Here is a 16,949-nt window from a genome sequence, read left to right on the forward strand (position 1 = left end):
TAAGGATCCAATCACCTTGAACACATAAAGGGGTCGAAACGTTGACTATGAACATTACCATACAAGCACTGATGACTGTAATTCATTAAACAGTGTCCCTAAGTGCTATGTATATATAGTGGAACAAGTGACCTTTAACAGGCCCGATAGGTCTTGCCATGTAAATCTGATGTATATATGTCACTATACCTCTCCTTTGTCCTTTACCTTTACCCACTCACTAATAACCCAACACTCCTACCCATCCTTCCCATACACTAGAGCACTTTTTGATTACGTATGTATTTATGATGCTAGAGCAACTTGATTGCCTATGTTATGTTATATTATGATAGGAGTACTTGTATAGCACATGTCTGCCCCAACATCGGGGCGTCCCAGCGCTCGCGGACGGGTAACCAGGGACAGTGATGCTTGCCAGATGGAAAGTCTGTTTATGAAAGCCCAGGTAACAAGAGCGCAGCATGCACATACATTGTGCGCTAGATGGATGAAAATAGCAAGGTGGTTTTGATCTGTTTTCTAAATGCCCAGTGATCTTGTGTGCTGCGTGCCGTGAGTGGAATAGAGTTTCATAGGGCTGGGGCCAAGGACCTAAAAGAGCACCCCCCCACTCTGCTCCTGTGCACCCTAGGCGTGCAGGCCAGATGCAGGTCTGTGGAGCGCAGTGCTCGCATTGGGACATATGGTGTACAGAGCCCCTGCAGTATCTGGGGGCCCTGGCCGTGTAAGATCTTATGGGTAGTGCAGAGAGTTTTGAACTGAATTCTCTTTTTGATAGGCAGCCAGTGTAGATGGCACAGGAGATGGGAGGTATGACAGTGCTTAGCGAGGGTGAAAAGAATGCTGGCAGCAGCAATCTGTGCCCTTTAAAGTCTCTTTGTGACAGTTTTATTTACGCCAAGTAGCAGTCCATTGCAGTAGTCGAGACGTGACAGAACCATCGATTGAATAATCACTTGTCGGGTGGAAGCGTAAAAAAAAAACAGGATGCCTAAGCAAATGCAATTAAAGCTTTAATGCTTCGAAAAATAAATTGCATGAAATGCAGAGTATGCTTAAACTGACGTTGTGAATGTCATTTATTATTTTACTAAAAAGGGTTGCTACTGTGACCATTTGTTTTCTATAGTCAGTTTGCTCCCCTCAGGAAGACCCACGCGCCCCGCCCACATGATGCTCAAAAATGGTTTTCAAGTGAATTAAAACTTCTAAAACTAGCTCTTAGGCAATTAGAAAGAAAGTGGTGAAGCAATTACAAACCTGAAGACAAACAGTCTTATCTTAACTTTTTGAAATCCTACAAAAAATCCATCTCAGCGGCCAAAGCGGTCTATTTTTCTACAAAAATGTTGTCTGCAACCAACCGCTCTAAGGAGATCTTTCGCATTGTTGACGAGCTCTCCAACCCCGAAAGAACTCTGTGTAGGCCCCCACCCTCTCAAACCTTTTGGAATCCCTTAAATAATTTCTTCTTTGATAAAATTAAGAAAATCAAGTCCAGCATCCCTGCCAGTCAAAACCTGTCTCTTACCCCCCTCACACCACCAACATCAGCTCCTTTACGCACATTCCCTTACTAGCTGATCACACCTTCTCTAAACTTCTTTAAAAAATCAAATCTGGCTCACCCGCTGATTACTGCCCTCCTAGCATTCTGAAGAAAATCTTCACTGCATTTCCAGGCCCTGCTCTAAATCTTTTAAATGAATCCTTACTTCAAGGTGCCGTCCCCACCACTTTTAAAGAGGCCATTGTTGTACCCCTCTTAAAGAAGATGGGCTCCGATCCGTCAGTTCTGACCAACTATCGGCCCATCTCCCTTCTCCCTTTTCTGGCCAGGCTATTGGAAGCCCATGTTACCAGCTGTCTAGCTGACTTCTCGGAGAAATCAATATTCCTCGACCCTCACCAAGCTGGCTTCCGCCCGGCACACTCTACCGAGGCGGTTATTCTTACTGTACTGGACACCCTTAGCAGTGAGGTTGATAAAGGCTCTCCGCAGGCCCTTGTCCTACTTGACCTCTCCGCTGCCTTCGACACGGTCGACAACTGTCTTTTGGTCGACCGTGTCAGGGATGCCGGAATCTCAGGTCCTACCCTAAGCTGGATCAACTCTTTTTTGGAAAATGGATCTCAGGCAGTTCGCACAGCTCAGTTCACTGCCCCTAGCGTTCAAATCTCTTGTGGAGTCCCCCATGGCTCCTCCCTTTCCCCCTTGTTGTTCAACCTCTACCTTCATCCACTTGTCCGAGCCCTGAAGGAGCGCAAAGTTTGCACTTTCAATTACGCCAATGATTTCCAACTCATCTTACCCATTAGCAATACCCCTGAGTCGATCCATGCTTTTCAATCCACCATGTTGTTCATCAGCCAACGGATGAACAAGAACCACCTGAAACTTAATCCGGATAAAACAGAACTCATCCTAACTGGTGGTATTGACAAAAATCCCTGGGGACCTCACTTCTGGCCCGGAGAACTAGGTCAGCCTCCCGTTCCCTCCTGCTCGGCTAAAAGCCTGGGGGGGATTATCAGTCAAGATCTCACTCTGAAGCCCCAGATTAGCTCTGTAGTATCCACCTATTTTTTTCAACTCAGGAAAATAAATATGATTTGTAAATACCTCACTCGTGACGCTCGTATCCAGGTAGTCATTGCTATGGCTATGTCACATGTCGATTATGCCAATTCCCTGTACTTTGGCATCCCTCTTCATCTCTCTTAACGGCTACAGTTAGTACAAAACCAGGCAGCGCGTCTGATCACTCATGTGCCCAGGCATCACCACATTACCCCCATTTTGAAGCAACTTCATTGGCTGCCAGTTGTTCAGCTGTGCACCTTTAAAATCGGATGTCTCATTGTCAAATCACTCAATGCACTAGCCCGAAATTTGTCAATAACATGATCAAAAGATATGCCCCCACTCGTCATCTCCGTTCAGTTCACAAAAACCTTCTCTTGACCCCCTCTTTCAGACTTAAACGCACCGGCGGAGTCAGGTTCTCAACCTTGGCCCCCTCGTTTTGGAACTCTCTCCCATCTGAAATCCTTCTCTCCACCAATCTTCTCGCCTTCAGAAATCTTTTAAAGACTTGGCTTTTCAGACAGGCCTTCTAACTTTTCCTCTGGACCGGACTCCTGCCAAAATAGCACCATGAAACCTCCCCGGTGTACGTGCGCTCTATAAATTCCCATTGACATTGACATGACATACTGTCATATTTACCTGGGTCTGGTAGCATTTCGCGTTACCCTATTGATACATGACCTTAACATCAGAAGAACCCAATGCTGAGCTTCGCATACCGCTAACATCAACATCGACCAGATTAGAACCAGAATCAGGACATGAGAACGGAGACTTTGAACAATACTCCAACCTCGATGCAAAGGAATGGGAAGAAACGCTGGCAACCTACACACAAGAGCCACCAGCAGAGCCCAAGACCAACCCTCAAAACTCTGATGCACTGGAGCACCTGGAGGCAAGAGGGAACCAGGGATCGGAGGACCCTGCATTAGGGATTGAAGTGGAATGCCCAACCAAGCGACAGCAAAAATTGAACTCTGAAAGCACATGGGCAAGTCTACACAAAACAGTGCAACTCCTGGTGGAAGCCCTCCAGTACCAATCAGACAAAATGGATACTCAATTAACCTTATTAAACACCTTGGCTGCTTTTGTAGTAGCAATTGATGGGAAATTAGGATCTCTAAACTCTTTCCTCCAGAACACACAGGGCAGCACTCATGACAGGGAATTAAGCTGCGGATGCAGCTCAATAGTCGACAAACTAGCCTCCCTTTCCTCAATGTTGAGCAACTTGTGTGTGCAAATTAAAAATACAGCTCGGAGCCCCATTAAGCCCCACCCAAAGGAGCCTCTCTCTACTGAGGCACCAAGCAGCATGAGAACATACTGCGCAGAGAGCTCAGACCAAAGGTCTCTCCCCCTCAAATCATTAACAAGATGTGAAGCCAAAAGCGACAGATGCAATAGGGTTATGGTACAGGAACCGGCAACCGGGCCCGTTCGGCGGCCCAGGACAGATCCAGATACGCAAGTAACAAAATTAAATGACAACTCAAATGCAAAACAAAGCCGTGCTCAAAGGAGGAAGGGCTAGAACCAAAAGCTTATCTCTAACTGGAAAGACTTTTCCCGCCTATTCAGGCTGACACCACCAGAGTTGCCAGAACTCACAAATCAGCAAATCATAGCGCAGCAGGCTCACGGAACAAAAACCCACCGTCTGCTGAAAAGGGGACAATCTTCGAATCCAACTAACAACCTACCACCTCAGGCTTATGACGGTAACCAACAAAGGCTTGGGATGAAGATAAAAACTCATCCGACTGAGGAAATATGAATTTTGTGATCAGTTATGTCCCCTATCGTAGACCCCAACGGCTCCATGTGCATGCTATAAGTACATGTATGTTCCCTCCAGTTCCAGTTTTGAAGACGCAAATACATGTGCGTCCACCGTCAACATGTCCTCTTTCAGATCCGCCATGAATGGGTCAGATATTCCATTCCTAAATATGAAAGGCCACCGACTTTATGTGGTTCACTTTCCACATTTTACAGATTCAGGCGAGTAGGCCCTGAATTCTGTCATCAAGCCTTTTCCTGCCTTCTGCCTCTGAAAGCTCCAGTCTGAGCCTGCATCTGTATCCATGAACTTTGTCCTACTCCCTGCGCGGCTAACGGTGCCTGAACCAGCATATTGCCTGCCAAAAACTGTATTTCACCTTCAAGATTATCTACTCCGCTCCTCATCCGATGCATTCCTGTCTAGTAGTTTAGGTAAACATTCCTCCAGCTACCGTGCAAAGAGCCAGGCCTCGCTGTCCTCCTGCAAGTAATTCATAGCCCCGTTACCATGGAATATTCCTACCCCCTCGCATTTCATGTAGACACTTAGACGCTTGTACACGCACTAACAGTCAGTATAGAATAGATTCTACTCTAGAAACCTTTCCTTTTGGATAACACAGTTCTTTAAACATAGGATATTAGATATGATTTGGGATTAGGTTGACATGACCCCCAGACTTCTGTCTCCACATGTAGAGCTAAATGTCAAGTCCCCTTCACTCTCTAGTTGCACGTCAATCACACGTCATGCGGCTGCGCGCGCATCTCTGCCAAATATTTCTGCTGACATTGCAGGATTCTCTTATGGATCCACCCACTTGTGACATCATGTATGATGACGTTTATTAAATTACACCCATATATCCGCCTCTATTAGTTACGTATGCACCTTTTATCTGTACTATCAGCTGTTACGCCTCTTGCATCTGTTTCACTGTAATGCATTTTCTATAAAACTGCTTATCTGTCAATAATGTATGCCCTTCCTTCCTGAACTTTCGTGGTGATGGAATAGAAAGCCTACAATTCGAATTGTATTCCTTTGTATAGGAATAAAGCCTTTTAAACCCTCTAATACCACGGATTCTGCCTCTTATATTTACTGAGTTATTCTTACTAAGACTTTACCGCATAAAAAATAGTACCGGTAATTAAATATTTACCACATAAATTGGCGCCCGAATAGGGACACTTTCTCATCTCACGCGCCGGAGGTGCGTTGCAGGCCCGGTCTCCTGCCACAGCTGAACGGACAAAAACGCGTACCTGCAGGATTTCCTGTATCTCCCTCCGGCCAAGCGGGAGCGACTGAGGCTGCGATCAACACCCAGACGAGGCGGTGAGAAGTGCGAAGTATCCCGACCAGAGCCTAGCTGAGAGAGCAAGATCCGAGGTATACAGAGGCCCACCAGGTTCCGAAGTTTCGAGTCCAGTCGAGTCGAGTCCAGTCCGGTCCAGTTTCAGTTCCGTTCCGAGGCCTTCCGTTCCGAGCTACCCGGTGAGTACCATTACCGGGGAGGCACTTAACGTGCACATAGTCTGTGCCGGTCAAGACGGGTTTGGGTACACAAATCCGGTCTGCACTGTTTCAGCAGTGTATCTGTACTGTTTAGCAGTATATATAGTATGTCTTGCATATAAATAAGTATTATCTAGTGTCAGTATTATGTCAGTAACTAGTTTTCTATTAGTTATCATCGTTCGTTAAAAATGTTAAGTGTTAAATGTTTTAATACGTTCTATACAATGTGGTGTGAATGACTGTTCATTATTGTGTTTATTTTTATTAAGTGTGTTTAAGATTAAGTAACCAGATCTAAAAAAAATGCCGCTCTTTTCGAAACTAAGACAGATCAAAACTAGAAAAGGTGTACTCGAAGAAGCTGTTCCCATCCCACCAAGGGACACTCCAGGGTATTTTATGTATCATAAGCATGGCCTAGATGCCGTATTATTTCTTGATTTATGGGTGGACTACACCAAGGATTTGCCAGAAAATCAGAGATGGCCCGCAGCAGGGACCTGGGATGCAGATTGCATCATGAGAGTAGAAGAAGAATTATGGAAAAAGAAAGCCAGACAGTCACAGAAAGATGCCATTGAATTATGGCGTAAAGAATCATACAGACGTACAGAAAAAGCGCTCAGACAGGAAGAGAAAGGTAGGGAGAATTCAAATAAAACTCGAGAAAATCTATTACTTGAGGAAGGTACCCGAGTAAACTCAGAACAAGTAGATAGACAAAGAAACACTCTTATGAATGGTATGTATCCTCTTCTGGCCGAAGGGTTACCTAAGGCTATTCCGGAAATACCAAAAGACTTAACTCCTCCATTGCTCCCGATAAAAGCACATCCCAAAACACATCCCAAAACAGCAAAGGACGTTTTCCTTTCCTCCTATTTAGATGACGTAGCTCCCGAGTATGCTAATGCCATGCCACCCACACCGCTTGCCGATGGTGTTCAACACCAAGAGCATCCGTCTGTATCCCCGCAACTACAAACTCCTACACAAGTTCCCACAGGTCCGTCCGTTTCTGCAGTTTTTCCCGCATCTACAATCTCTATCCTACGTCCAACGAATCCTTTCGTGCCTAGCGCCTCAGATGGTGCTACAGGAGGTACGACAGACATGTTTGCCACTCCGCCGCGAAATAAACAGACCCTTAGAGATTTAGCACTCCAACGTACACCCCAATTAGCGACATCCGACATGTTTAAAGAACAGCTTGTGGATTGTAGATACGACCCAGTACCAGGTAGACAGGACAAATTGCTCATATCATCACTACGTATACGACGAGCTACATTATATTTAATGACGATACCAGGAATGGTTGACCACCTAGACAATATATATCGCTTTGTCCAAACAGGGCGAGGTCCAGAAAGTATTAACGAAGCTATGGAATACCAGAAAGTGGATGTACAAAGACAACTACTACGTTTTTTTATAAATTGTGTAATTAGGAATCAAGACAGGCCCGGGGCAGATCATGATACCATGCAAAAACTTGTCAAATGGGGTCAGAACATATCAGAAGAGAAACATGATAGACAGGCGTGTATAATCGCCATGTGTCGAAAGATCCGCAAGGAAGTAGAACAAATACATAAAGAAAGACGAGAAACAGACAGAGTAGAATCAGAAGAAGAGGAGGAGCAAGATTCAGAACAATTGGAGACGATAGCTTACGTAGGTAGAGGAAGACCCCATAATAATACTAGAGGCTTTAATGATCAGATACGTCCAATACGTCCAGAATATAATAGACATTTTCCAAATCCTATGTTAAATACAAAATCCCCCGAACACCTATTCCAAGCCGCTGATAAATTACTCCGAGATCGAAGGGGGTACCATATGCTCGATTCCATGGACGAACAAGAATTAGCTAGGTCAGCAGTACAATGGGCTGACAGTCCCAGCGACTACAATGATGATGTACTTGCACACACGTTTCTGAATCTTGACCCATACGAACAGCGTTTAGCTAGTATATACATGATTCAACACCTCCTTATATTATATAAAAGCCAACACTCCGATCCAGGACCCTTACCTGACATATTGACAGAACTACTCACGAATATATGGAGAGGGTCAGGTACTGATTTGATTAAAGAGATTCTAGAATTCCGAAACCAATATTTAACTTTCGTATGCCCAGAACACGTTCCAGTTCCCATCCTAGGAAGAAAAATGTATCACATAGATAGACAGAACCCGTTACGCGAAGTACACCCAATCAGAGGTGATGGTAATAACTTTACACGCGTGTTTGTGTACACGCCTATAACTAAACTGGAATTATTAGAAATGAAGAAAGTAGTACCCAGCCATGACAAGGATCCAGCAGGTTTCCACCGTGAAATAAAGGACATGTTACTCATGGGAGAGTATACCTACCCCGACATTAAGAAAATATTAAAAGTCCTATTACCCTCTGGTGTTTATGAGAAACTTAAAGAAAAGGAATGGGAGGTGGGAGACCAAAAGATAGATTGGACAGCATTAGAAAACGAAGAAAGGGCCCGAGCTGCAGGAGCAGGACTTGGGGAAAAGACTACAGCACTAGCAGGACTACTAGTGCAGGTACTGCCACGTTTATTAACTACGAAAAAGGAAGACTGGGGTGCGATATCAGCCTGTAAACAAAAGCCAGATGAAGACACTAGTGATTTCTATTCCCGATTTGAAAAATGTTTTGGTATAAATAGTGGCATAAAAGCCAGTAGTGAGTCATATCCACATCTGTTTGTGACAAAATTAGTTGAAAATTCTCTGCTACAAGTCAAGAATAGAGTATTGAAATTCGAAAGTACCTGGCAAGGTAATACCCCATCACAGATGTTACAGATGTTACAATATCACCACAATAGAATTAGAGAAGAACAAGAACACGAACAAAGACGTATGAAAGATACAAAAATGAAAATGCTTGTTGCTCAGTCAGTTCCAGCCGATGGTCATCATAAGGGTGATTCCGCAGGTCCTACGAAAGGGACATGCAACTATTGTAAACAACCAGGTCATTATATACACGATTGTCCAGTCCTGAAACATAATATTGCTACAGGTAGAACCCAGGAAAGACCACGTCCACCTAGACAGGATCAGAATCAACAACAAATCCCTCAGCATGCACAACGTAGGTTAGCTCCGCAACAACTAGCTCCGCAACAGGGAGCTCCACAACAGACCGTAGCACCACCACAAGCGCAGCCTATTGCTGCAACACAAGCAACAACACAACAGATGTATCAGTATGCACAAGCAGATTATCCCGATTATCAGCGATACACATGAAATAGCCTAGGGAGGGAATTTGGCTTACCCCTTATAGAGGTTCCTGTAGACCAAGAGGGACCTTATGTACATAGTGAACTATTAGGGGAAGACAGAAAGTTTTTACTTGATACAGGGGCAAGCAGAACAACTATAAGACGCAGTGAAGTTCCAGGGGCACCCCTCTCAGGCTCACAGAATATTTCCCTTGGATTCTCAGGAAAACCTATAATTAATGACGTAACACAACCTCTTCCACTTACGATAGGTCCATTGACACGTACTACAGATTTATTGCTTACTAAATCATGTCCAGAAAACTTGTTAGGTATAAAAACATTGAAAGCTCTAGGAGCTATAATATGTTGTTCTCCGGAAGGAGTACGACTATTTCTACGTGACTTCAAAGGTCACTACGTGTCCAGAGACATGGATCACCGACTGCAGAATTTACCTACACATTTATGGGCACAAGGCCCCACCGATGTTGGCTGCATGAATATTACACCATATCGTGTCACAATAAAAACAGGAGTAATACTACCACGAATGCGACAATACAAGTTACCACCCGATGCAGTTGTGGCTTTGCTGCAAATCATTGACGAGCTCATTGCACAAGGAGTGGTTGTCGAAACCGACTCCAATGTATGTAATTCCCCGATAATTCCGATTCTTAAAAGAACGGATCCAAAAGCACCACCAGTATATCGATTAGTTATTGATCTGCGCGAATTAAATAAATGTATTGTACCACAATACCCTGTGGTCCCAGATATCTCTTCATTACTAACAGCTATTGACTCAGAAGCAACGTTCTTCACTGTAATTGATCTCAAAAATGCTTTCTTTAGCGTCCCAATAGATCCGGAAAGTCAATATCTGTTCGGATTCAGTTTAAATGGACGAAGTTTTAAATTCACACGCGCACCTCAAGGATTTACAGAAAGCCCCAGCATCTATAGCCAAGCACTGAAACGAGAACTTGACAGTATCCACATGCCAGTTAACACTGCCTTGCTTCAATATGTCGATGATCTGCTGATCACCGCCCGAAGCGAACCTGAATGTGAAAAAGCGTCACTGACGGTTTTAAAATTTTTGGCTGACAAGGGACACAAGGTGTCCCCTTCTAAGCTGCAATTCTGTGTCCAGCGAGTTGTTTACCTTGGGCACTCGCTGTCCAAGGAGGGAAGGCAGCTTACACCCGACCGCATCCAGTTAATCGCTAACATGCCACCACCCAAGACACAAAAGGAGGTGCGGGCTTTTATAGGCCTCACTTCATACTGTAGGCAGTGGATCCCTCAATATGCATTTCTAGCAAAACCACTCATCCAGTTGACAACACAGGAGGCAGCCACATCGACTGTCCTCCCTTGGACTCAAGAACATACACACGCCTTTGAAAGTTTAAAGAAAGCTTTATGCCAAGCACCTGTCTTAGCAACACCATGTTACAGTAAACAGTTTACACTCTTTGTTACAGAACGCGAAGGTACTGCCTTGTCAGTACTCACTCAGGAACAAGCAGGATCACACAAACCATGTGCTTATTTCTCTAGTACATTAGATCCAGTAGCTCAGGCTCTTCCTGCGTGCCTGAAATCGGTGGCAGCAACAGCTTTAGCAATCAGACAAAGCGATGCCATAGTGTTAGGACACCAACTGACAGTACAAGTACCACACGCAGTAGAGGTTCTTTTGAACCGCACACAAACACAACACTTGACTATAGCGAGACTCACCGGTTACGAATTGACATTATTTCAGCCACACATAGAAATCAGACGTTGTAATACGTTAAATCCTGCCACACTGTTACCAGTGGGCGGAACAGATCCATTGGCACATGATTGTGTCGAAGTCATTACTATCACGACGAAACCCAGACAAGACTTGACAGATATCCCTTTGTCAGATCCAGACTTGACATTGTATGTAGATGGGTCATGTATGAGAATAAGTACAGGAGAGTTAGTGGCCGCTTACGCAGTCACAACAGACACTGAAGTCATTGAAACAAATTGTATTAACACTTTGTCAGCTCAAGCAGCAGAGCTCATCGCTCCGACACAAGCCTGTATTCAAGCCAAAAATAAGAAAGTCAACATATACACAGATTCACGTTATGCATTCGGAGTCGTCCATGACTTCGGCGTACTGTGGCGAGAGAGAGGTTATTTAACTTCTCACGGTGCCCACATCCAACACGGACCCCTCATTCAAACCCTATTAGACGCGATTCATCTACCTACTGCAATATCGATTATGAAATGCAAAGCCCATACAAAAGTTATCGATATCATTTCTCAGGGTAATGACCTAGCTGACAGAACAGCTAAACAGACGGCTCAAAATCAGACTCACGCAACTGACATGACAAAGACAACAGTTCTGACACCAACACATTGCATGACAGTTAAGGATCCCGCCCTTGATGTAATTGACATACAGACACATGCTACACCAGAAGAAATAAAGAAATGGACTGAATTAGGAGGGATCCAAACGGATCAAGGATGGATGACGAAGGAAAAATCTATATGGTTTCTTCCCGACTCTATGTTTCAAGTCATCATTAACACAATACATAGTCCAGCGCACCTAGGAGAAAAAGCTATGCTAGACAGCATTCAACACATTTGGTTCAACAAACATTTGCGAGCAGCAGCTAAACAGAAAGTACGTACCTGTATGATATGTTGTCAGTTTAATCCAGGTAAAAGCATCCCCGTAGAGCAGGGTGGATTTCAACCTCCCGATCATGCTTTTGAAGTCCTCCAGATGGATTATATCCAGATGGAACGATGTCGAGGATTCAAATATGTTCTCGTAGTTGTCTGTGCTCTTTCCCGTTGGACAGAAGCATACCCGGTTTCAGATTACACCGCCCCGACTACTGCCAAACAGTTAGTTCGAGAATTCTTCCCACGGTACGGTTTACCACGTGTTGTCTACTCAGATAACGGCCAGCCGTTCTCATCCGAACTAATGAAACACGTTTCCCTTTTGTTAGGCTACCAATGGAAATTCCACTGTGTCCGACATCCCGAGGCAGCAGGTCTCGTGGAACGTCATAATCAAACCCTGAAAATTAGATTGTCCAAAATATGTAGAGAAAAAGGTGTCGATTGGATAGTAGCCTTACCAGTTGCGCTCTTTTACATGAGAATGGTAGCACATTATCGAACTGGGCTATCCCCGTATGAGGTGATCTTCGGTAGACCACCAAATATGTGGGGGACGCCTATACCTCGCAAAATCACTGATGTTGACTGTAATATGCTGACAGATTACCTGGCTTCCTTGATGTCTGCACTACAATCTTGTCGTTCACAGGTAACCGCAGCTTTTCCCGATAATACTGAGGTGAAGCCCCATGACGTGGTTCCTGGTGACCTGGTTTTGGTCAGGAATTTCGACCGGAAGACCCAACTGGAGCCTAGGTGGAAGTCGCCGAAGTTAGTTCTACTAACTACAAGGACAGCCGTGAAGATTGAGGGTCGCAAAGGGTGGTTGCACTCGAGTCATATCAAGAAATTTTATGGACTACCATCCAGTGTGAATACTCAACCTTGTATTCCCTCACAGACAGACTCAAAGCTCCCCTTGGTTGAGAAGTCAAAATCAGAACTTTACAAACTAAAATTGAGGTCTAGCAAGTCAGACAATTTGATTGTTTAAGTCCTCTCCAAGGTGAATCGGTTGAATTTGTCTCTGACATGTATCCTCTAGACCGGAATAGAGAAAGAAATCAACAAATGCAGCTTAAAAAGCATGCGTATTGTAAATCACTTCGTAGTCACTGCATAGTAACATTATTAATTTTGTTTTTTCTAAGTCTTCTGATCATTATTTCTAGCATACTATTGCACATGTATTACCCTATTCTTAAGCGTGTTTACAATGTAACTGCAGAACATTCTTTTAGCGAATTACCTCCGCATGAGTTGTCCTATAGATTTGCGCTGCGCAACAACACATTCATTAGTATGTTACATCATTCCCATCAGACCAGCAATGCCACAAATTGTTGGATATGTGGCCGACTCCCTCCCTATCAAAACTATAAGGGAGTTTTGCCCCTCTTTCCATATCCGTTCACACACAATGGCTCCTGTGGAGCATGGTTTAGTTTGATTAATTCCCTAGATTCAAATTCCGCAGTTTACCAAGACAACTGGGTGTGGGGAAACCTGAACCTAGTTTTGCTTAAAGTCTGCTACCCTAACAAGGAGGGACTCCCCAAAAGAACAGGAACTGATCTAGAAAATGAAGTATATGGATTAGGTAATTTTACACTTAACCTCATGATCCTGAACGTTGAATCTGAAGCTACACCAATCTTGCCTGCCATGTCAGTATTCCCAGTAAAAGGGGAATTATGTGTAAGAAAGAATGGTTCCATACACATGGGCCATAGTAAATGCAACACTGTAATAAAATTCAGTGATCAAGGCAAGTCTACATTTAGAGCTTCCCATCATTCCTACTTCATATGTGGCCAGACCGCATATATACGTCTACCTTTAGATTGGGATGGTACCTGTTACATAGCATTCCTTCTGCCACCTGTTTTCCTAGCCCCTCCTGATTATCACAGAAATACCTATTTAGTACACAATAGACAACAGAGAGATCTCCCAATTGTCGATTACACTGAAACAGCATGGGAAAAATACACAGATTTCAATAAAGGGTTTTTTCCCTATATAGGTACAGTCACTAATAGTAAACTGATACGTAGATTAACCAGAACCCTTGAAGCAGTAGTGAACGAGACTATTTCCGCCTTAGGCAATTTAACAGAAGAGCAGTCTGCTATGCGGATTGTTGTGCTTCAAAATCGTCTTGTCCTTGACGTCATCCTGGCCGATAGGGGCGGAGCTTGTAGGGTCATCGGATCAAGTTGCTGCATTTTCATACCAGAAAATTCGCCATCAGTATATAAAGCCATAACCCGCCTTCATAAGATTATAAGCCAGATACACCAGAGTCCAGGCACCTGGACTTGGTCCGGTTGGTTCTGGGGCGTGTTGTCAGCCTGGGGATGGAGAATCCTATCCTTCCTAGGTATTGGCTTTCTCATACTATTCAGTTGCTGCTTATGTCTACAATGTGGGCCAGCGATTAGTGGTCTGTGTGCCACATCGTGTATCCCACATCCAAGTTTTCGTTCAAGATCCCGGAAGAAGAAAGAAGAACAAATGATGCTATATGAACAGATCGATGGATTGATGGAGATCGATATCTCCTGAGGGTCCGTAGGGGACAAGGAGGGAATGAGGAAATATGAATTTTGTGATCAGTTATGTCCCCTATCATAGACCCCAACGGCTCCATGTGCATGCTATAAGTACATGTATGTTCCCTCCAGTTCCAGTTTTGAAGACGCAAATACATGTGCGTCCACCGTCAACATGTCCTCTTTCAGATCCGCCATGAATGGGTCAGATATTCCATTCCTAAATATGAAAGGCCACCGACTTTATGTGGTTCACTTTCCACATTTTACAGATTCAGGCGAGTAGGCCCTGAATTCTGTCATCAAGCCTTTTCCTGCCTTCTGCCTCTGAAAGCTCCAGTCTGAGCCTGCATCTGTATCCATGAACTTTGTCCTACTCCCTGCGCGGCTAACGGTGCCTGAACCAGCATATTGCCTGCCAAAAACTGTATTTCACCTTCAAGATTATCTACTCCGCTCCTCATCCGATGCATTCCTGTCTAGTAGTTTAGGTAAACATTCCTCCAGCTACCGTGCAAAGAGCCAGGCCTCGCTGTCCTCCTGCAAGTAATTCATAGCCCCGTTACCATGGAATATTCCTACCCCCTCGCATTTCATGTAGACACTTAGACGCTTGTACACGCACTAACAGTCAGTATAGAATAGATTCTACTCTAGAAACCTTTCCTTTTGGATAACACAGTTCTTTAAACATAGGATATTAGATATGATTTGGGATTAGGTTGACATGACCCCCAGACTTCTGTCTCCACATGTAGAGCTAAATGTCAAGTCCCCTTCACTCTCTAGTTGCACGTCAATCACACGTCATGCGGCTGCGCGCGCATCTCTGCCAAATATTTCTGCTGACATTGCAGGATTCTCTTATGGATCCACCCACTTGTGACATCATGTATGATGACGTTTATTAAATTACACCCATATATCCGCCTCTATTAGTTACGTATGCACCTTTTATCTGTACTATCAGCTGTTACGCCTCTTGCATCTGTTTCACTGTAATGCATTTTCTATAAAACTGCTTATCTGTCAATAATGTATGCCCTTCCTTCCTGAACTTTCGTGGTGATGGAATAGAAAGCCTACAATTCGAATTGTATTCCTTTGTATAGGAATAAAGCCTTTTAAACCCTCTAATACCACGGATTCTGCCTCTTATATTTACTGAGTTATTCTTACTAAGACTTTACCGCATAAAAAATAGTACCGGTAATTAAATATTTACCACACGACTGCAAAAACCTCGGAAAGAAGGCAGAAGCATACAGCCAAACATCACACGTAATGAAGGTAGAAAGAAACCCACCGCGCCGTCTTTCACCTACTCAAACAACAGCACCATCAGCCTATCAAGGAGCTAAGACACCCCAAGCTATCTTGGAAATTCCTTCTTGTCAATCCAAATTCCATCTAGACCCAAGGGAACCGTAAATGGCAACCCAACTCTTGACTGACCCCGCCTCATCTCCAATAAGGGACGAGCAGCCAGCAAACTTGATCGCGCCACAGCTAGGCTGGTCAAGCCTTAGGGCCAGCTCAGTGGAAAAAAGGGACCACCTGTCCAGCACTGGACCGACCGCAAATAAAACTCATAGAGATTGGAGCAGGATTGCCACTGAAGGACCGCTAACATCGGACAAACGAGGAAACAACAATTATCAGTCTACTATTAACCGGCAAGTGACCAACAGAGCTGGTAACCTAAATAAGGAAGGAAACTCCCTCAAGTTTGTTCCAGAATATAGATCAAGAGGTCCACACAACATACTAAATTGAGGCAATATCCTCTGCCTAATGTCACACATACCAACACTAACAGATGTAATTACCATAGACTTGGACAGGGGGGAGAGGATACAATGACCACATGGAGACAATCAACTATCACACAAAAAATATTCCTGGAAAGCTCCACATTCAAAGGCTGGGGGATAAAGATCATCCCCGTTAGCCTACCTGGCTACCCTGCTCCGCTGGTTCTGAAGCAAACAGACAAAGCACTGACAGCTCGTTAAAACACCAAAAGATCTGTGTTAAAAGGCGCAAGAGGGCACTCTTCTCTCACGAATGTGCATTTACAGGAGACACACAGATTATGCCCAGAACCTGATACCAAGAGATCCAGCATGAAGACCTGGGATGGCTCTGAAGGACAATCAATAACCAAGCAAGAAATAATTGACAAATCAGTCACCAACCATCATCAACAGGACAAATCAACCTGCTGCGGATATGCACATGGAATAACAAGGGGCTGTCCAGTAAGATGACAGATTTGGATTTTATCAAATATCAAAGGACATTCCACATCATTGCACTGCAGGAGACTTGGCTGATTGATCCACCACACTTCCAAGGATATGTATGTTTTTTCGCATCAGCTGTCAAAGGGGCAAGATACAGACATCTGCAGGGAGGCCTCGCAATTTACGTTAACAACTTGAGTACAATCCCAGTCCGCTTAGTTATCCCGACAACATCGGAATCTATTGCAATGAAAATATCTGCACCGAGGGTGCAAC

The 16,949-nt window shown here is 44.2% G+C and overlaps 1 protein-coding gene across 1 annotated transcript in view; it reads left to right on the top strand.

The window, feature by feature from the left end:
* The window catches only part of LOC146782758 (extracellular calcium-sensing receptor-like), a 303,286-nt gene that overhangs the window by 54,479 nt on the left and 231,858 nt on the right, over nt 1–16,949 (top strand). The window contains exon 3 of the mRNA XM_085637232.1: nt 1,500–1,515. The gene's annotated coding sequence lies outside the window, so the exon portion shown is untranslated. The remainder of the gene's footprint in view (nt 1–1,499; nt 1,516–16,949) is intronic.

Source organism: Triturus cristatus, chromosome 12 (assembly GCF_964204655.1).
Source record: "Triturus cristatus chromosome 12, aTriCri1.1, whole genome shotgun sequence".
NCBI classification, from domain to species: domain Eukaryota; kingdom Metazoa; phylum Chordata; class Amphibia; order Caudata; family Salamandridae; genus Triturus; species Triturus cristatus.